This window comes from Bison bison, unplaced genomic scaffold, assembly GCF_000754665.1.
Source record: "Bison bison bison isolate TAMUID 2011002044 unplaced genomic scaffold, Bison_UMD1.0 scf7180017864193, whole genome shotgun sequence".
Lineage (NCBI taxonomy): Eukaryota > Metazoa > Chordata > Mammalia > Artiodactyla > Bovidae > Bison > Bison bison.
The window spans coordinates 2,163,226-2,185,798 of NW_011494765.1; the positions used below are offsets into that span (position 1 = coordinate 2,163,226).

Here is a 22,573-nt window from a genome sequence, read left to right on the forward strand (position 1 = left end):
GAGAGGCAAAACAGCACCATTACCTCAGAAAGCAGTAAGTTTGTTAAACAGTAATTATTTTTCCTCCCTCAATGAGATAAATATATGTGATTATAAATTGGTATGTACAGAAAAAAAATATCAAGCTGTGGACGTTGGCAGACAGACGGTGTTGAAATTAAACAGTGTGAGCTTTGGCAGCTGCACTGTGTACTCTTTTCAAGTTCTTACATCATTACTCTGGTAAGGGCCCTGTACCAAGTTGGCATGGGTTCTAATGTGGTTTAGAGAGAGAATTTCTGGCCTTTAAAAAAAAAAAATGACCTACAAATAGCCTTTTTCATACAACAGGGTAATAAACACTTCCCTTTACCCCAGATTTTGTTTTAAAGGACAAAGCCATATTGCCAAGATATTAAAAAGTGTTAGAAATGATTCTGAGACGTTAAAGGCCACTCAATACAAGCTCTAAAAGGACATCTCAAACAGTACATGGATGTCTCCTAAACCAGTGATTATCCTTTGTGGCAACAGAGTCAGTTACAAAGGACGCTAATTATCTTCATATTTATACTCTGACATCGGCAACTTAGGTATCCTTTGGAGGCCAAGAACAGGAAGCCCCCTCTATTTCAGTCATGAGAACTTGGAAAAGTTACTTGACCTCAGAGCTTCAAATGCTAAGTGAAATAGTAACATTACCCCAAGACAGTCCTCACAATATCAAGTACATGGCAAGTCCTCAGTAAGTATTAGATAGACTTATGAAAGATAGAGGCTTTATAAGTGATGTTTAATTACAATTTAATAGAGCTAAGTGGTCTTGGCTTTTCTCTACTCAGATTCAAGAATAAAAAGAATTTACATATAATCTGGTTTTAAGGTCAAGACTGGGTTTGTCATCTTTTAACAAGTGACAGCACAAAAATAAGACTTCATTCTCCTCTCCAATAACACTCAATAAAACACAAAATTCCAAATATGAAAAATGATGACAGGTTAAAGAAGAGAGAATAAAAAACCACCTGTACCTTTCTTAAAGTAGATACAATTTTGTTTACTGATAGGATTTTTTTATTTCATTATGTTCAAGATTTTGCCACATTTCCTTCAGAAAAGATTACTATTTAGGTTACATACAGTAAGGTGAACAAACCTTAAGTTAAATAAGTCTGATTCTTACATATGTATGCATACATGTAATCACCACTCAGAACAAAATTATGGTTTATAGCAGATCACAAATTCTCTTGTGACTTTTCCTCTTGATGTATCTATTATTCTGAATTCAGTTAGTATTATTCTTAACTTGTTAGGTTTTCCTTTCACCACTACTAATCTGATCTAGGCTTTACTTTTCTGTTTTCTTAAATAATTCACCAAAGTTTACCTCAATCAAACATATTTTGGCTACATTAAACATAAGAAATTTATGCAAGACTCAAAGTAGTAATAGTAGAAACAGGCAAAAGACCTAAAAAGTATAGTGGGAAAAAAGTCTACATATTTAGAACACCCATAAGACCCTCAGCATTTTAAAGGGGTCAGAAGACTGAGAATGTTAGCATAAAAGTGACCAAAACGAAAAGTGGAATTCATTTTGATTTAAATAAATCCTAAAGAAAACACACTAGACAGTTTTCTAAATAAGAAAGTTTGTACATTTCTAAATAGAATATTCAACTGAAATTTTAAACCTTTCATATGTTGATTTTTATTGCCTGTCAGTGTCTGAATAAATCCCACTCCAATTACAATTATATATCCTTTAAAGTTCACAACCATTTTAAGGTCATGCTCTCATGCCTAGAAGCTGACATTCTTCCTAAATGGGCCAGATCCCTATATAATATTATACCTAATACACACACAAATTTAGAGTGCCCTAATAAACAAGATTATTCATTGAGTAAAGTCTTGTATTTGGTAAGTACATATCACCACCCCTCGGTTACTGTAGAATTTAGTATTTCAATCAAATGACACAACTGAGTTGATCCGATCTATTTTTACCAATAATCATCACTGTTAAATTAACAGTCATGTGATTGGAGAACATGTATATTAAATTACTTTGGTACATGCAAACCAAGCAATTCTAGGGTCAACTGGAAAACAGTGGAGTAGGCCAGATATCTCAGTACAGGGAATTATCACAAGTGTCGCTGGACGCATTAACTAAGACAACACAAAGAAAGGGTGTTACTTCTCTCACCTCCTCAGCACTCCTCACCTCCTTAGATTTACACTGACTAAGCTGTGATCTAACAAACGCCCTCTCCTCAGCTCAACGTCCTACAGCAGCACAAATATTCTACTTCAAATAGCCATAATTTTCAAGAATTCATTTTGTGTAACCAAGTATCTCTGGAAGACTTAAGAATGGAACTTTGTGATAAAATCCTTTAAACAGTTTGCTTTCATATATCTTAGTTAAGACTCCACTGTGGAAATAAAAACTTGAGAAGGTATTAAGAAAGCCCTAGAGCGAAGAAATAAAGCCCTAAGTACTTCCGAGAAACAAAAAGAAGCTGAGGGTTTATTAGAAAGCAAAGACCCAACTGCACGTGGTTTACAAAGAACTGACAACTCATCTCCCTCCTTTATCCATACCTCAAGTTTCCACTCACAAAGCTAGCTAAGCATTTATGGTTAGTCCTGTACACAGATGTTACTATTTAAATAATCTTTTTATAGAGTGTACAAAAATAGAACAATTATCATACTGGCTGCTTCTGATCACTATTAATTTTGAAGACATAAATAACCCCTGCCAGCTACTGGTCTTATCGTGACTGACATCTTATGGAGGGTGCTTTGATCTCCAAGTTGATTTATGAAGCTGCAAACTATTTCTTTTGTTAAAAAGATTAGCAAGCTGGACTTTTATAACTTTCTTCCATCTGCCTTCATCTGAAAAGTAAATATAGTATCTTATCAACTCAAGTCAGCAACCTCTCTCCAATTATCATAGAACCATCTCTCAAGAGCCAAAAAGTATACTGCTTAATCAAAGGTAGCAATATGAACAAAAATGTTCATATTTTTCATTGTTCTTCAAACCCAGGAATTAAAAATAAAACATTTGAACACACCTCCTCCCATCAAAATAGATGCATACTTCAACTTTTAGAATAGACAGATTACAGGGTTATTAGTCACATCTCAGAAGGAAATACTGAGTATGTTTTTTAAATTGACTTAATATATATTTGTGAATGTCAGTCATGTCCAACTCTTTGCGACCCCATGGACTGTACAGTCCATGGAATTCTCCAGGCCAGATTACTAGAGTGGGTAGCCTTTCTCTTCTCCAGGGGATCTTCCTGACCCAGGGATCAAACCCAGTTCTCCTGCATTCCAGGTGGATTCTTAACCAGCTGAACCACAAGGGAAGCCCAAGAATCCTGGAGTGGGTAGCGTATCCCTTTCTCCAGGGGATCATCCCAACCCAAGAGTCACACCAGGGTCTCCTGCATTGCAGGTGGATTCTTTATCAACTGAGCTATTAGGGAAGCCAATTTATATTTAAATTATTTCATTTATATAGTGTTTAAATAAACAATGAATTAAGTTTAATTCACTGTTAATGTTTATAAACATTTATCAAGGGCCTGACATATATCTGAACAAAATGTTTTTCACTGAGGTACATTATAGTAGAAAAGATAAGCCTTGCAAACAACTCCAGTAGAAGGCACACCATGAGAAATGTTATAGAACCAAAGAGGAAAGAAGAGACACTGGGGAGAAGTCTGGGAAAGATTAAGTAAGAATCTGGCAGTGGGAAAATAATTAGTTCTACCCGGTCCAGCCTGTACTCCTTTCATCACTCTTAAGCAGGTATGAATTTACTAAAAGTTTACACCAGACAGACCAAGATTCTATGATTTTGAGAAAATTACACCCCCTATTAGAGTCTCATGTATAAAGGGTTAATACCAAATACCTGGTGGAACTGTCATGAAGATTAAATGTGAATGATTTACATATTTATATAAATTTATAACTATATGTACATGCTATGCTAAGTCACTTCAGTCGTGTCTGACTCTGTGCGACCCCACAGACGGCAGCCCACCAGGCTCCCCCGTCCCTGGGATTCTCCAGGCAAGAACACTGGAGCAGGTTGCCATTTTCTTCTCCAATGCATGAAAGTGAAAAGTGAAAGTGAAGTCGCTCAGTCGTGTCCGACTCTTAGCAACCCCATGGACTGCAGCCTACCAGGCTCCTCCATCCATGGGATTTTCCAGGCAAGAATACTGGAGTGGGGTGCCATTGCCTTCTCCGATATGTACATATATAATACATATTTATATATTGTGTCTATACAAACTTTACTGTAAATATATACTTACATATATGTGTTATGTTGAATATATATATATATACAAAGTCACAATGGATGGTGAATGTTAATTAAACCTATTGTGGTAATCATTTCACAATACATGTAAGTCACACCATTATGCTGTACACCTTAAACTAATACAGTGATGTATGTCAATTACTTCTCAGTAATGCTAGTGGGGAAAAAATAACAATGCCTGACACTGAAAGAAGGCTCAAGAAAAGGAGATATTTATTACAAATACCTTCTAAACACTGAATTCTATGCCAGGTACTATTAACCTCTTCATCTGAACAGCGCTTGGTATGTTGTTTAACTGCTTATTTTCCCCAAGATCACAAAAGAGTAAATCCCATGGGGTTTACTTTTTATCCACCCAAAAAGAGAAAAAAAAACACATATAGGACACATGTCCATCTGATAATCTGGTAAATAAATTTAACTTCGTTATAAAAAGATAACTTTGAACAAACCGAAGACTCAGCAATACTTAGAAAATGCATGCTGTTTACCACAAGAACATTTAAAAACTGACATTTTAAGTATAGCAGAAAAAAGAAATTTCTAGAAATATTATTTAGGCAATCTATACTGATAGATCAACCTTTACTGAGATCCACATGTATAAACTAAGCCCTCTGGGGATACCAAAACAGTATGCCAGGGGTTGTCTTCTCTATAGCAGCCCCCTGATTCTGAACGGATTAAGGAGGTTTCCAACATTTGCCTACAGTTTCCTAACATTTGAAACTCCACAGTAGTGGTTCTCAAAGTGCGGTTCACAGACGTCCCCAAGACCTGTTCACAGAGTCTGGAAGATCAAAACTATTTCTGTACTAATTTGCCTTTTTCGCTTGACATTTGCATTAATGGGATGAAGCCAATGTTAAGTTTAATTGCTTAATTGTAACACTCATCAAACCAGTGGCATCAAAATACACTGACAGTCACTACATTCATCATTGCCACACACGGGGGTTGGGAGGGAGGAGAGGACCTCATCTAGCCACTTTAACTGAATGCCCTTGATGAAGCAGTAAGATTTATTGGTTATTAAATCTTCATGCATGAGTACACAACTTTTTTGTATCTTGTGTACAAAATGGAAAGTACACATAAAGCAATTCTACTGCACACTGGTTGTCCCCAAGGAAACGCACTTTGAGCTATTGTTTGAACTGTATACTGAACTAGTCAATTTTTTCATGCATCACCAATTTACCTGAAGGAACAACTAACAGAATATTATGGTAATTCAGATGTGGATGTTTGACAGATATTTTCTTGAAAATTAACAAAATGAGCATGTCATTTCAAGGAGAATAACTTAATAAATCCTTGTTGCCAATGAAACAATTCAAGCTTTTAAACAAAAATTAGAATTGTGGCTAATTTATATCTGCCACTGTGTGCTTCACATGGCTTCCCAATATTTAAAAGTTTTTTCAATGAGATTGGGCTTCTTCCCTTGTGGCTCAGCTGGTAAAGAATCTGCCTCCAATGCAGGAGACCTGGGTTCAATCCATGGGTTGGGAAGATCCCCCGGAGAAGGGAAAGGCTACCTACTCCAGTATTCTGGCCTGGAGAATTCCATGGACTCTACAGTCCATGGGGTTGCAAGGAGTCGGACATGACTGAGTGACTTTCACTTTCAATAACATTAGTGGTGATACTAATGAAATTCATTTGATTTATATAATGAAATGTGTCAACGTTCAGAAAATCTGCATAGCTCAGTGAATTAATATTTTCCAAATGGCCAATGCATGATGTCACAAAATCATTTATGGGTATTCAAAGATCCATGCAAAGTATAAGATGGACCAGCAGATTTGAACAGAATAGAGTATAAGAAGTTCATGTATGGTTTCAGATGCCAAATTGGAACTAACTTTTAAGAAACTACCAACTACTAGATATATTATTATTAGATACTTGTAAGAACTACCAACTTTTAACTTTTAAGAAACTACCAACTATTAGATATAGTATCAAAGAATAGTTAAGTATAATTATCTGAAGAAACTACAAAAATTCCCCTCCTTTTCTATATATGTAGGGATTTTTGTTGTTATTGTTTAGTCACTAAGTCCTATCTGACTTCGTTGAGACCCTGTGGACTCTAGCCCACCAGGCTCCTTTGTCCATGGGATTCTCCAGGCAAGAATACTGGAGTGGGTTGCCATCTCCTTCTCCAATATGTATGGACAGATGCCAGATTTTCTTCATATACCTCAGCCAAAATAACATATTGAACAGATAAAAGGCAGATGCAGAAACATGCAGATATGAGAAATCAGTTAACTTATATAAAGCCAGACATTAAAGAGAGCTACAAAAATATAAAATAATCCCACAGTTCTCACTAAGCTTTCTGGGTAAAATATAACTGCTTTTAATACTTTTCTTATTTTAAACTGTTATTTATGTTGATAAGTAATGGGTTTATTCTTTTATTTCAAATTAATAAATACCAATTTCTCAGTTTTAATTTCTAATATAGTAAAAAATGACAGCTATAACCCAAATAAAAGTTCCTGGAAACTTCAGTAATTTTTATAATTTTTACAAATGCAAAGATTTTTTGTATGGCAAGAGATCTGACCTTGTGTTTGGTTGGTATAATTTTTCTTAATGGAAAAGTACAAAACCTGAAGTAAAATACAGCACAGTCAAGACTGGGTCTCCAGACTTCAATTTCACATTCATTCTAGACCACAATTCATGTATTCACTAAGACAATAATTTAGAAACCCCTCATTCTATTTTTCTCAGTAAGCAGAAAATCATTACAATAATAACAGAAACTGAAATTCGAATGTTATGTCCTGCTGCTGCTAAGTCGCGTCAGTCGTGTCCGACTCTGTGCGACCCCATAGACAAGCCCACCAGGCTCCTCTGTCCCTGGAATTCTCCAGCCAAGAACACTGGAGTGGGTATGTTATGTCCTAGGTATTGTATATTGCTGCTTTCATTTAATTCTCACAACCCTATGATGTAAGTATAATTAATTACTAACCTCTAGATGAGAGGCAGAAGTTAAACCAGAAGTCAGAGAGCTACTAAATGGCAGAGATGGGATGTGAAATTAACATTTCTAGCAGAGAGATATACCAGCAAAAAAAGATTTCTCATAACTGTCAATCAAAACATTTGTGTGGTCATTGGTAGTGGCATTTATGGAAAAAGAGGACCTGTGACTCTGGCCCAATACACCTTCAGATGTAGACAGACCAATACACCAGACTGGCATATGGACACACAAATTTAGTCCTACACTAAGTGGCAAGAAAACAAGCAAATTGGGAGATGTGCCAGATACATAACCAAGTGCCTCTCTTCTTTAGCCACCCAGCAACTTTACCATCACCCATTAAAAAGAAGTGACAGGAGTCAAGGGTGAAGGATTTGTTACTGACACACAACTGAGGCATTGAAATCTCTTGGCAGGTGTTCTCTAAGCTATAACTCTTCTCTTATGCAAACTAACCCCTAAGCTGAGCCCTCCTGGCTTTATCACACTGAGCCTTGACAAGAACCATCATTAGTGTCCAAGCTCCACTTTTTCCAGGCTGATGACATGTGTCAGACCTTGATTCCTGATGCTACTTCTGCCTGCCAACTCAGGAAAGACTTCTGTAATGGCTTTGGGTTTTTTGAAATACTAAAGTCACATGGCAGCAGCTGACACCAACTCCCTCCTGAGGATGGACACTTGGCCAGGAGCCCAAGCTGAAGTCGATCTGGAGGTTCTTGATCTTTTTAGAAATAATTCCTAACATCCCACTGGCAATTAAAATAAAATCCTCCCCAGAGAACAGCCAGAGGTCAGGCAAGCCTCTTCCATCCATAAAATAAGTCACCTCTGATTAGAGAAAAGTGTTAAAGTATAGCAGCAACTGATAAATGTCAGAGCCTGGAGGGCCTTCACAGAGTTTTGATAACTTACAGCTATTTCTCATTTCATACCATGGACGGTTTTAAGCCAACACCACTCAGCATTGCTTACTTAGTCAAATGGGGCAAGTCAGCATACCAAACTCAAGTCAATGGTCCTGTTTGCACTAGTTCTGGGTTCATCCCTAAGGCTAAGACGTTTGACCTGTCAGGCAAATGACCTGAAGTGCCCTGCAGATGCCCAAGAGGACATTAGGAAACGTCTGCAAAAAGCTGGCTTTTTCACGGTGGAGAAGTTGTGTGAAATAAATAAGCGAACACACACGTGCAAGCACACAGACAGAGTCAAGGATTTCAATTTTGATCTGCTGTGTGACTTGGGGTTGTTTCCCTTCTACATCTGTTTCCTTATTTGTTAAAGACACATTGTGGCCTAAATCAGAGACTACCAAATGTCTATGAAATGGTTACATCAGACTGCTCTGGGGACTTGATAAAAGTACAGAACCCATCCCTAAGGATCTGATTTACTACGTCCAGGGTGATACGTAGGAGTCTGCATTTTTAGCAATCTATATTCCCTACCAATACCACTTTAAATTCTGATGTAAGGTCAGGTTTGAAAATCATTCAACTAAATGACCTCTAAGACACCCGATAGCTTTGAAAGTTATAAAACTATGGACGGGAACGTATTTTCTATTCTTTCATCACAGAATTTTTTCCCCTATTCACTATTAGCATTCCCATTCAAATATCAGGATTATCTAATTTCAGGTTAACAACGAGATGTAAAGTGTAAAAGCCATTTGTCAAGTATTAATATATTAATAGCTTACCAAACATAGTACACTACTATTTCGTTTATGAAAGTAGATCTAATTAATAAGCATAGCTTTTCTAGACAAAATACACTCAAAAGTAAAACTTTTAAGACACCATATTTTAAAAAAGACTCAACTATTTGCTAGAAATAGTCAAGAAAAGCAACATTTAAAAAGCATTTTCCCTAAATGTTATGAATAACTTAAAAGCTATGGAATGAATATACTTAATTAGTATTTATATTAATAACTTATGATGTCTCAATATAAAGGTTATAAAAATAGATGTCAAGTTTTTAAAGCATAAAGTACCATATGAATAAATTTTTAACCCAATAAACTAAAATAGGCTAGAGGAGAAATCAAAGTCTTATATTACTGATATATCAACAGGATTTCATTATAAAAAAGGATTTTGAGTCTTCTGTTCACTGTTCTTATTTATTTCACTAACTGGTTGTTGCAAAACACATGCTTGTTACTCTATATGACTTTTAAAAATCTCTGCCAACACTTTTCACACACTGAAATAAAATCCATTATCTCTCCAACTAATTCCTTAATTCCCATGAATATTAGCTACTACATGATTTGGGTTTCTACTTCTTTTACAACTTTATAAGCCTAACTCATTTATGTACTCCATTATTTAGCTCAGCTTGACAACAAACCTTGGTACAGAATTAGACTGATTACAGATAGCCTGTGAATTAATTTACCATGGAAAAACAAAGTCTTGTTTCCAGTGGGTTTTCAAAATAATATAAAATAGTAATACCTCAAAACACATGAAATCACTGCAATGAGGTGATGGAGAATTCAGGTGGTCCTTATAATATTTTGATAGGCTTTGAAGTATGCATCCCATAATGCCTCTGGCACTTGGCCAATTTGCTATCTCACTGAGTTGGTCTCTTACCTCCTTATTTTCTAGACTCATCTAAAATAGCTGAAAAAACCTGTTCCTACATCTCAACTCCCTGGTAAAAAATTCTAGGAGGGCAAATACAATAAAGAGCAATAATTACATATACATCCATCCGCAATCCCTGGCACATTCTTTCCCCCATTCCCTGACATTGAAGTAAACACTCTGAATTCAGTAGGCTCCTTTATAAGCTTTGCCTTGAAACAACACAATTTTTCAGCCTAATTTCGAGTCGGAATTAGTAGTCATACTGCTGGAATCAGATCCAAACCAAATGGTTGCTGGGGAAGTAAGGGGAGGGGAAAGATGGGGAACCGTTGCAAGATAAATTCATTCAAATATTTGTGTTAACTTCTCACCCAGCAACTTCTTGCTAATTTTATAAGCACAGAATTACTAGTTAGTGATTTGTACCTGAAATTAGCACAAAACAATGAAGTCAAAATATCCACTTTCCCAGAAAACCATCATCACGTTACATCTTTACAGTTACCACTGTCTCAGGTTACACTGCACAGGTTACACCACAGGGAAAGGTGTGACTAGATGATGGTGAATCTACACTACTGCTGGCATGTAGCCATCCTAATAAGATGAAGGCGGAGACTTCCGAAACTAGAGATATTATAGCAAAGACAAGACTAGACTGCAAAACCTTGGTCTAAAAACTCCGGTCAGAATTTCTCAACCTGAAGTTCATAGTGAGTCTATGGATGTGTTCTTAGATTCCATAACTGAAACTCCTTTTAATTTTTGTGTTTATATGCATGTATTTAGGTAGAGAATCCATAGCTCTCCAGAGAGGTTTAAATTATATTAATATATCTAACTGAATCCTCACAATCAATATGAGACAGGTACTAACATTCTCATTTTTACAGATTAAGGAAATTGAAGTTTACAGATTAAAAACTTTACATAAGGTCAAAATGAAAGTGGTACAGCACTGTTTTAAAAAATGTCTTTAAAACACACATACACATATGTATACTAACGCATTAGCTAGTCAGACATTATATTACTTATAAAAGAAGGTTTTTACATTAGTATATATGCACGGAAACCAAATTCTGAACAAAAAATGTAATTTTATTTAGTAACATGTAAATAACACTTGAAAATGATTTTTAACAATTTAAATCATTTTGCAGTAACATAAAAAATACATATAGTTTTTAATATGTACCGTGTGCTTTCACAGATCTGACATACATCATCTCATTTAGTCCTCAGAACAGTCCTATGACATAGATACTATCATGATCTCCATTTTATAGATAAGGAAAGAGAAACAAAGTGGTTAAGTATGGTCACATAGCTAGTAAGTTGCAAAGTCAAGATTCTGGCCCCAAAGTTTGTGCTCTTTTAATACTGCTTCCCCAAACAATATATAAAAAATGTAAACTATGGTCACTTTATGCAAAGATGGGCACAATAAAGGACAGAAATGGTTTGGACCTAACAGAAGCAGAAGATATTAAGAAGGGGTGGCAAGAATATACAGAGAACTGTACAAAAAAAGTGTTAATGATCTGGATAATCACAATGGTGTGATCACTGACCTAGAGCCAGACATCCTGGAGCATCACTGTGAACAAAGCTAGTGGAGGTGATGCAATTCAGCTGAGCTATTTCAAATCCTGAAAGAGGGTGCTATTAAAGTGCTGCACTCAATACGGCAGCAAATTTGGAAAACTCAGCAGTGGTCACAGGACTGGCAAAGGTCAGTTTTCATTTCAATCCCAAAGAAGGGCAATGCCAAAGAATGTTCAAACTACTGCACAATTGTACTCATTTCACATGCTAGTAAGGTCATGCTCAAAATCCTTCAAGTAAGGCTTCACCAGTACTTGAACTGAGAATTTCCAGATGTACAAGCTGGATTTAGAAAAGGCAGAGGAACCAGAGAGCTCAAACTGTCAGCCTCCGTTGGATCATGAAAAAAGCAAGGGAATTCCAGAAAAACATCTACTTCAGTTTCATTGACTATGCTAAAGCCTTTGACTGTGTGGATCACAACAAACTGTGGACAAGTCTTCAAGAGATGGGAATACCAGACCACCTTACCAGCCTTCTGAGAAACCTGTATGAAGGTCAAGAAGCAACAGTTAGAAATGAAGATGGAACAATGAACTGGTTCAAAACTGGGAAAGGAGTATGTCAAGGCTGTATACTGCCACTCTGCTTATTTAACTTATATACAGAGTACTTCACGTGAAATGCCAGACTGGGTGAAGCTGAAGCTGTAATCAAGACTGCTGGGAGAAATATCAATTTCAGATATGCAGATGACACCAACCTAATGGCAGAAAGTGAAGAGGAACTAAAGAGCCTCTTGATGAAAGTGAAAGAGGAGAGTGAAAAAGCTGGCTTAAAACTCAACATTCAAAAAATGAAGATCATGGCATCCAGTCCCATCACTTTATGGCAAACAGAAGGGGAAACAATGGCAATGGTGACAGACTTTATTTTCTTGGGCTCCAAACTCACTGTGAAGGGTGACTGCAGTCATAAAATTAAAAGACACCTGCTCCTGGAAGGAAAGCCATGACAAAGCTAGAGAACATATTAAAAGGCAGAGACATCACTTTGCTGACAAACGTCCATATAGTCAAAGCTATGGTTTTTCCAGTAGTCATGTACGGATGTGAGAATTGGACCATAAAGAAGGCTGAGAGTCAAAGAATGGATGCTCTTGAACTGTGGTGCTAAAGAAGATTCCTAAAAGTTCCTTGGATTGTAAGGAGATCAAACCAGTCCATCCTAAAGGAAATCAGTCCTGAATATTCATTGGAAGGACTGATGCTGAAGCTGAAGCTCCAATACTTTGGCCACGTAATCTGAAGAGCTGACTCATCGGAAAAGACCCTGATGCTGGGAAAGACTGAGGGCAGGGGAAGGGAGCAACAGAGGATGAGATGGTTAGACGGCATCATCAACTCAATGGCCATCAGTCTGCACAAACTCCAGGAGACAGTAAAGGACAGGGAAGCCTGGAGTGCTGCAGTTCATGGGGTCACAAAGAGTCAGGACACCACTGAACAAACAACATGGTCATTTTAAAGGTGAAAAAAAAGAAAGCCAAATATAAATCCAGTTGGAAAAGTCTATCATGATAAGGTACTTCATTTATTCTATTTTAGCACATATGAGCCAAGAGCAATGAGAAGACAGACCAAGCAATTTCATTTGCATGCTACTTTCAGATACATAACCTCCTGTGATTTTCACAGCTGTGTGCACAGCAAGAGCCAGTACTATTTGTCCTGCATCTTAAAGATGAGCTAACTGATGCTCTGAGGGGTTACTTTCAATACTATTCTGCATTATCTGAACTTTCCTGCCTCTAGGATTTCCTGTGCAGTTTTCTCTCTATTCGACTATCCGTACTTCTCTGTCTAGTAAAAGTTCTACTAAACTTTCATGGCCCAGATGAGACATGACCATTTAGTTATACCTTTCCTGGCACTCCTAGGCAGAATTAACCGTTCTTTTCTCTATTTTCCCTTAACATATTCATACCATCTCGGCAACATATCCTGTCATCAGCTGTGTCTATGTCTAGTTCTCTGGGTAGACACTGGGCTCCATGATGGCAAGGGCTATATGTAGAGAAGGAATTCCGGGAAAAGATTCTGCTGTTGAGTTAGCAAACGAATGAAACAGAACACTGGCACCTTGGCTAAGAGGAACATAGATTCATGCTGACATTTTGTTGTCATCTTTATAACTTAAGACCTTGTCCTCAAGAACAGCAACACTCGACATTTCTAAGACATATTCCCTGAATAGTGCTTGGGAAGTGTATGGGCAGAAAGCCACCTAAGACAGTGACTCCTCTTCTATGCTACAAATCTCTCAAATACATATTGTTCTAACAAGTTTATGCTTCTTGTTTCTTTCAAGTATATCAAGAGGCCTCAAGAGGACTATGAAAACATTTACATCTCCAAGCCAAAGCATGTGGGTTTTACAATATTTCATAGTATCTCTGGAAAAGGAATGAAAGGAGGTAAGTGAAACACTAAAGGAAGGCATAGTGAGTTTTGACAAACTACTCAAAACCAGTCTAAATCAATTTATTAATTTGGACTAAACTATCAAATGTGTACTATAAAAGTAAACTGTAAAAAGTATAGCTTCTATAACCTGGCTAATTTAACCCTTATCTGCTTTTAACCCCTAGACTTTATCCTCACACTAAGTACACACATCTCTTAGCCAAACACACTGAAAAGATCCAATCTGTGCCTTAGACTTGCTTGATGGTAAAAACTAAACATAAGGATTTAAAGTAAATTGAAGGAATGAAGATAATGAAGGCCTTTACTGCCCTGAAAATTAATTATCTCAATGGAAAACACCCCTATGTCACTTTAGAAACTTACCTTTTACTCTTCTCTAGTTTTTCAAGTCTATGAAAAGAATTCCTCTTAGAATGTCATGAATTTAAGAAATGGTATTTTGTACATGTCTAATAGTTTGGGGTAGCAGAGGTATTTTTTAAAATAAAGCCTGATTATTTATCAAAATGAAATAAGGCACTGACTTCATATTATCAGCCCAATGGGAAGACCATTCAAAATAAACCCATTAAAGAGTTTTTAAAATACTACACAGTAACAGTTGCTTGATTTTTTTGTCTCTTTTTTTTTAATGTAAATTTATATTTTTTATTATTATTTTTTAAATTTTATTTTATTTTTAAACTTTACAATACTGTATTAGTTTTGCCAAATATCGAAATGAATCCACCACAGGTATATCACAACTTACTGTCATACCACTGAGGACTCAATAAAGCTGGCTAACTGAAGTATTTTGACAGAGGGTGAAATAATTAAACTGATGTAGAATGTAAATGGAGAAGGCAATGTCCCACTCCAGTACTCTTGCCTGGAGAATCCCATGGACAGAGGGGCCTAGTAGGCTGCAGTCCATGGGGTCCCTAGGAGTCGGACACAACTGAGCGACTTCACTTTCACTTTTCACTTTCATGCACTGGAGAAGGAAATGGCACCCCACTCCAGTGTTCTTGCCTGGAGAATCCCAGGGACGGGGGAGCCTGGTGGGCTGCCGTCTATGGGGTCGCAGAGAGTCGGACACGACTGAAGCGACTTAGCAGTAGCAGCAGCAGCAGAATGTAAATAGCTTATATTCAAACCAAATTCTCAGTGGTTGACATTTTTTAATGTCTACCATTTGGCTATTTAAAAATGAATTTGAGAACAGTCAACCTTTAATATTTAAACTTAAAGCAATTGATAATAATTATTCCTGATTAAAGATTAACCTCAATTCAGTCGGCAGTTCTGTAAGCCCTCTTTTCTACAGGGCATGTCTGGATCCTTCCTGTTATAAATCCTATACTCTGAAAAAGTCTATGTAATTAATTCATTTTCCAAGTTTTTCATCAAGGATATTCAACAGGTAATAAAAAATAACCAATATGTCTACAATGCACTGACAGCATTTCTGCCCAAAGCTAAGACACCTGACATTTTAGTTACTCTCTATGACCTTACTAAGGAGAAATTCAGGCTTTCTACTAGGTAGCAGTGTTTATTTTCTTTGTTTTTTCATTATTGAAAATAACTTGAAGACTACCCCTGAACCTCTGTGATAACTTGGTGATTTAGGATCAGCTAGAGATCATCAATTATAAAGGTCAATTTTTTTTTTTCATCTTCTTCTATGAAACATTCACCTGCTATTACTACAAGCAAACAAGAAGAGGATTCCCTTCTCCAAGATCTCTTCAACCCAGAGATCCAATACAGGTCTCCTGCAGGCAGATTCTTTACTGTCTGAGCCACCAGGGAAGTGTTGGGAAAACTGAGAAAGGAGTACATCAAAGCTGTCTACTGTCACCCTGCTTATTTAACTTACATGCAGAATATATCATGAGAAATGTTGGGCTCAAGGTGAAATCAAGATTGCTGGGAACAATATCAATAATCTCAGAAATGCAGATACCACCACTCTACTGGCAGAATGTGAAGAGAACTAAAGAGCTTCTTGATGAAGGTAAAAAAGGAGAGTGAAAAATGCTGGCTTAAAACTCAACATTCAAAAAACTAAGATTATGGCATCCAGTCCCATCACTTCATGGTGAATAGATGGAGAAAAAGTGGAAATAGTGGCAGATTTTATTTTCTTAGGCTCCAAAACCCATGTGGACAGTCACTGCAGCCATGAAGTTAAAAGATGCTTGTTCCTTGGAAGAAAAGCTATGACAAACCTGGACAGCGAAGACATAACTTTGCCGACAGAGGTCCGTCTAGTCAAAGCTATGGTTTTTCCAGTTGTCATGTACGGATATGAGAGTTGGACCATAAGGAATGTTGAGCCCAAAGAATTGATGCCTTTGAACTGTGGTGCTGGAGAAGACTCCTGAAAGTTCCCTGGACTGCAAGGAGATCAAACCACTCAATCCTAAAGGAGATCAACTCTGAATATTCATTGGAAGGACTGATGCTGAAGTTCTAATACTTTGCCCATCTGATGCAAAGAGCGACTGACGGGAAAAGACCCTGATGCTGGGAAAGATTTGAGGGCAGGAAGAAAAGGGGGCAACGGAGGATGAGATGGTTGGATGGCATCACGCACTCAATGCATATGAGTCTGAGCAAATTCCAGGAGATCGTGAAGGACAGGGAAGCCTGGCATGCTGCAGTCCATGGGATCGCAATGAGTCAGACATGAGTTAGCTACTGAACAATAAAAGAAGAGGATGTTTACTTGTTTAACTTAGATCTCACTGAAAGTACTGACCCCAGATATACAACAGCTAAGTTTTGAGGTGGTCAATGGAGTAAGCATCATGATAGTTTTCACTATCATAAAGTCCAGTATTCAAGTTCCAGCTTGTAACGTTGACTCCTCGCTATGTAACTTTGGACAAATTGCTTGATTTCTCTAAGACTCAGCTTTTTCACAAGATCAAATTGGGTTGATAATTTACGGAGGTTAAAAATATATAAATCCCAGTATATATTAAATCCTCAATATGTATGTTAATTTCTTTATTATCCATGCCCTTCAATAATTAAAGTACTGCTATAAAACGGGATACTTGATATTTTCAGAATTACAAAATAATACTATTCAAAGTTTTTTCTCAGATGTCCATTTAGTCTGCTTATAAGTAAATAACTGCAGCCTCACAATCCTGAAGTTCATTAGCTCTGGGCTACACACAAAGATTTCTTAAATACTATCACCTTGGAATGTGAGAAGCTCCATCACCAGTGGTCTCTCGGCTCACTGGCTCTTGGAACATGGGTGCAGGCTGAAGAAGGGCTGCCAGGGCCAGGACCCAGTCTTCAGAGGACTCCAAGGAACATTCAACGCTGTCGGTGAGTTTGGGATTTGAAAAAACCACCGACCGTTGACTGTACCTTGGGTTCCTTACAGACAACACTATATTTCCTGAAGCAAAGAAGCACAGTGTACCTTCACACGTCACGTGAGATCACCAAAAGCAGTTCTGCTCCCCAACCCCCAAAAGTGGTCCAGTTAATTTTTTAAAAGCTCTCCTTTCTCTTGCTCATTGTTCCTTGATTTTTGTTGTGGTATTTCATTTCAACAAGATAAGAAAAGCTCCGTAATGCTGTTTTTAAATGTCTCCTAAAAATAGGCCATTCTGATGAGAAATAGCAAGAAGAGATTTATTAAAAACATGTATTTCATTTTGAAGTGAAATCCAATTAAGTACTTTACAGCCATTTCTCCCATGTTCTCTCAAAACCTTTAATTAGGAACAAGAGGAGGATTTAATAAGCAAAAATAGCACAAAACTGTCCAATGTCTGCACAGCTCTTAACACATTCCACCTCAATTATAGTTAATGTGGTTAAGTTTTGACAGTCCCATTAGAATACGAGCTGTTTGAAAGCAGTAACTGCCTCACCATTTCCATCCACATGAGCTTATTTAAATGTTCATTAAAGTCAAGTAAAAAGTAAGGTCAGGAGTCAGAAGGACCTGGGATGAATCTTGCTTCAACTCCCTAGCTGTGTGACCCTGGTGAGTATCTGAGTCTCAATTTCCTCAGGCTCATGGGAGATAGTAAGTACACCTACCTTATTAGAGTTTGAGATACAATAATATATACAGTGCTTTGTACCATTCCTAGCAAACAACAAATGCTCGGTATATGTAAGCTATTATTATTACTTAACCTAAAGCATAATCTGTGCTAATTTACCTTGAATGGCACTAGTATTTCTCAGTTCAAAACACAGAGGAAGAACCAGGTTCTCAACTCTTGTTACACCTACCAGTATGTAAGCACTGCCTGTGTGGTCACAGAGGTACCCATGAGCTTTTCCAGGAGCTCCTTCCATTCCCTGAACCATAGTTTCTCACAGCCCTACCAACAGTGTCATCTATAATTATGTGGATTCTCAATGGTTGGTTACTAAGAGAGATATCAGACACACACCTCAAAAACCTAGAGCAGAAAAGAAGAGTCAGGAGTTGGGATGGGCCAAGGTAACCCCACCAACTGAAAACACTGATGGCTGCACTCAACATTCATTGCTGTCGGTGGGTTTGACTTTGAATCAACTCACTGATCAATGAATGTAAACTGCGGACCAAACAACCCAAGGGAAGCAAAAAGGATGTGCAGAGAATCACCCAAGGGTATCTGCTACTATGCTGGGTGGGAGGTGCTGCTATTTCCAATACACTGTCTAAAGGCTCTCTTTGATTCTAATATGAAATAAACCGTCTAAATTCCTAATACTTTTCTTATATCTTTTTTTCTTTAAAGATGTTCTGAGTTAAGGAAATATTTTATAGAAAGAATGAACATTACACCATAATTTAAAAACGATGCTTTCATAATTTTTAAAATTAAAAAGAATCTATGCTCATTATTTAAAATTCAAATATAGAAACATTAAATAAAAACTGAAAATTCATTTTCTCATCATCTGCAATCTCTTTCCTTAATGGAAATCACTATAAATATAATAAATCAGTTTAATAATTTATTTTAAATAATAAATGTAATATAATAAACAGTATTTACTTGTTGTATTATCTATTACTAAAATAATAAATAAATATCATGAGCAAACTATTTAATTTCCTTGAAGACCTTTACCCATGAACATACAAACAGCACAACTCTGTGGTTTCTTGGAGGGTGGCTTGTAATAGAAACAACCTCATTTTATTTTATTTTTGGCCACGCTGCATGCCTTACAGGATCTCAGTCCCCTGACTGAGAGGGATTGAAAGGAAGTGAAACCCTAGAATCTTAATGTCTAGGCAACCCAGGAGCTCCTCAAAACGACTTCATTTTACTCCCATGTTGTTGTTCAGTCGCTAAGTTGTGTCAGACTCTCTGTGACCCCGACTGACTGCAGCACACCAGGCTCCTCTGTCCTCCACTATCTCCCAGAGTTTGCTCAAATTCATGTCCACTGAGTCAAACATCTAAACATCTCACTAAACATCTAAACATCTCATCCTCTGCTGCCCGCTTCTCCTTTTGCTTTCCATCTTTCCCAGCATCAGGGTCTTTTCCAATGAGTTGGCTCTTTGCATCAGGTGGCCAAACAATTGCAGTTTAAGCATTAGTCCTTCCAGTGAATATTCAGGGTTGATTTCCTTTAAGATTCACTGGTTTGATCTCCTTGCAGTCCAAGGAACTTTTAGGAGTCTTCTCCAGCACCACAGTTCAAAGGCATCAATACTTTAGGGCTCAGCCTTTTTTATGGTCCAACTCTCACATCTGTATATGACTACTGGAGAAACTATAGCTTTCACTATACAGACCTTTGTTGACAAAGTGATGTCTCTCCTTTTTAATACACTATGACTAGGTTTGTCATAGCTTTCCTTCCAAGGAGCAAGCGTCTTTTAATTTCATGGCTGCAGTCACTATCCTCAGTGATTCTGGAGCCCAAGAAAATAAAACCTGTCATTGCTTCCACTTTTTCCTTCTACTTGCCATGAAGCAATGGGACTGGATGCCATGATCTTAGTTTTTTGAATGTTGAGTTTCAAGTCAGCTTTTTCATTCTCTTCTTGCAAATTCATCAAGAGGCTCTTTCATTTCTCTTCACTTTCTGCCACTAGAGCAGTATCATCTGCAAGTCTGAGGTTGCTGAAATTTCTCCCAGCAATCTTGATTCCAACTAGGGATTCATCCAGCACGGCATTCTCCATGATGTACTTTTCACAGAAATTAAATAAGCAGGGTAACAATATATAGCCTTGTCGTACTCCTTTCCCAATTTTGAACCAGTCAGTTGTTCTATGTCTGCTTCTGTTGCTTCTTGCCAACAGGTAAAGTGGTCCGGTACTGCCATCTCTTTAAGAATTTTCCACAGTTTGTTGTGGTCCACACAAAGACTTTAGCATAGTCAATAAAGCAGACGTTTTTCCATAATTCCCTTGCTTTCCCCATGATCCAAAGAATGTTGGCAATTTGATCTCTTAATTCCTCTACATTTTCTAAATCCAGCTTGACAATCTGGAATTTCTCAGTTCACATACTGCTGAAGCCTAGCTTGTAGGATTCTGAGTATAACCTTGCTAGCATGTGAAATGAGGGCAACTGTACAGTAGTTTAAACATCCTTTGGCATTGCCCTTCTTTGAGACTGTAATGAAAACTGATCTTTTCCAGACCTGTGGCCACTGATAAATTTTCCAAATTTGCTGACACACTGAGTACAGCACTTTAAAGCACCCTCTTTTAAGATCTGAAATAGCTCAGCTACAATCCCATCACCTCCACTAGGATTGTTCATAACTTACTCCCACAGAATCTGCTTTATTCACTAGCTATACAATATAGGCAGCCTTCCAAAACAATCTTATACTGCACTCATTCTTTTAAATGATTATGTAGTATGCCTTAGTATGAACACCTTGGTTATTATTGTTCAAATATATATTCTCTATTAATTTATTATTTTTGGTTGTGCTGAGTCTTTGTTGCTGGATCTTTGTGCAAGGGTTCTTCTCTAGCTGTGGCAAGTGGGGACTACTCTCTGTCACAGTACTTGAGTTTCTCATTGCTGTGGCTTCTCTTGTTGCGGAGCACAGGCTCAGTAGCTGTGGCACGCTGCTTAGCTGCCCCATAGCATGTGGGATCTTCTCGGATCAGAGATCAAACCTGAGTCTCCTGCACTGGCAGGCAGATTCTCTACCACTGAGCTACCAGGGAAGCCACAAATATATTTAAATATTTTCTTTTGACCAAAACTATAAGGTCCATTCATTCTGAATTTTGCAAGCCACATTCCTCAAGTTAAGAGAAAAAAACAAGTGAGATGGGAGATTCACATTTCTCTTAACAAAAATTGAAATGTACTATAACTCTGAATCCTTTAAAATGAGATGAGATGAGCCACTAAATCTTTCATGACAATGACAGGAAAACAAGCACTTTGATCATGAATAGTTTATCATACACTTAAGTCCAAGATAGAATCTCATGGTAGTGGTGGTGGTCAAATAAAATAAGGCAGTAGGAGAAGAGGCTTGTCAACTCAGCCTTCTGAAATTTTCCCTGCCATGGGTAGGAAGGAAGGAGAAATGCAGATGTATTGAGATAAGAACTAAAAAGAAAAATCAAAGCCAAAAGAAAACTGGAAAAAATTCAGGAAAAATATGAGGTTCAGGCCAATGTTTCCTAAAACTGGCTGTATATCAGAATCATCTATAGTTTCTTTTAAAAATGCAAATCCCTAAGTCCTACTCCAGATCAGAAGTAGGGTTCTATAATCTGTATTTTATTATAACACATTCACCAGGTATTTTGCCCCATGGAAAGCTGGTGTGAAGCAAAAAGCCAAGCCCACCAACTTAACATCGGCTTCCAACCACCATACTTCATGTCACCCACTTTTCAACTACTGCCCAAACTTCTCTGCTGCCATTTGATACTGCCACTGGTCTTCTGAGTACAGAAAAGGTATACTTATGTTGCTATTGAGTATCTCTTTTCAGAGTAAATACAACTTTGTACCATGTCGTGGCAGCCAAACACATCAAATTGTGTCTGATATTTTATACAAACAGATACATTTACAAGCTCTCAAAAACTAAAACCTAAGTGAAAAACCAAATGAATGAACAAAGTTAAATTCAGATTTAACTGTCCCTCCCAGGAAGCCTTCATAGAAGTCAAAGTTTTCTTTCTTTCATACTGGTGGTCACATAAGAGGTAATTCACATCCTGCTGCTTTTCAGGATGCCATGCATTTTATAGGCATTTACTTTCAACCATCAATTATTTCCAAAGCTTCTGAAAATGTTAGAAAAGAAGGTCTGACGTGTTCTTTGAAAAATGTACAACTAAACAAGCATGCTATTTATTTACCCAGAGAATCAATTGTCTTTACATATGCCAATGAAAAAATTGCGTATTTTAGTCACCAAAATCCCCTATTAGTTTCTATTGGATAAAACCAAGTGCTTCAGGAAGGGAGGGGCTTCCCAGGTGGTGCTAGAAGTAAAGAACCCATCTGCCAATGCAGGAGACATGGGTTCAATCCCTGGGCCAGGAAGATCCCTTAGAGAAGGGCATGGCAACCCACTCCAGTATTCTTGCCTAGAGAATCCCATG

General features: G+C 37.4%; 1 long non-coding RNA gene across 1 annotated transcript in view; it reads left to right on the top strand.

Moving 5' to 3' along the window:
- Positions 1–22,573, top strand: part of LOC104991534 — a 47,350-nt gene that overhangs the window by 20,658 nt on the left and 4,119 nt on the right. Inside the window, exon 2 of the long non-coding RNA XR_825619.1 lies at positions 13,886–13,991. This is a non-coding gene — a long non-coding RNA (uncharacterized LOC104991534). The remainder of the gene's footprint in view (positions 1–13,885; positions 13,992–22,573) is intronic.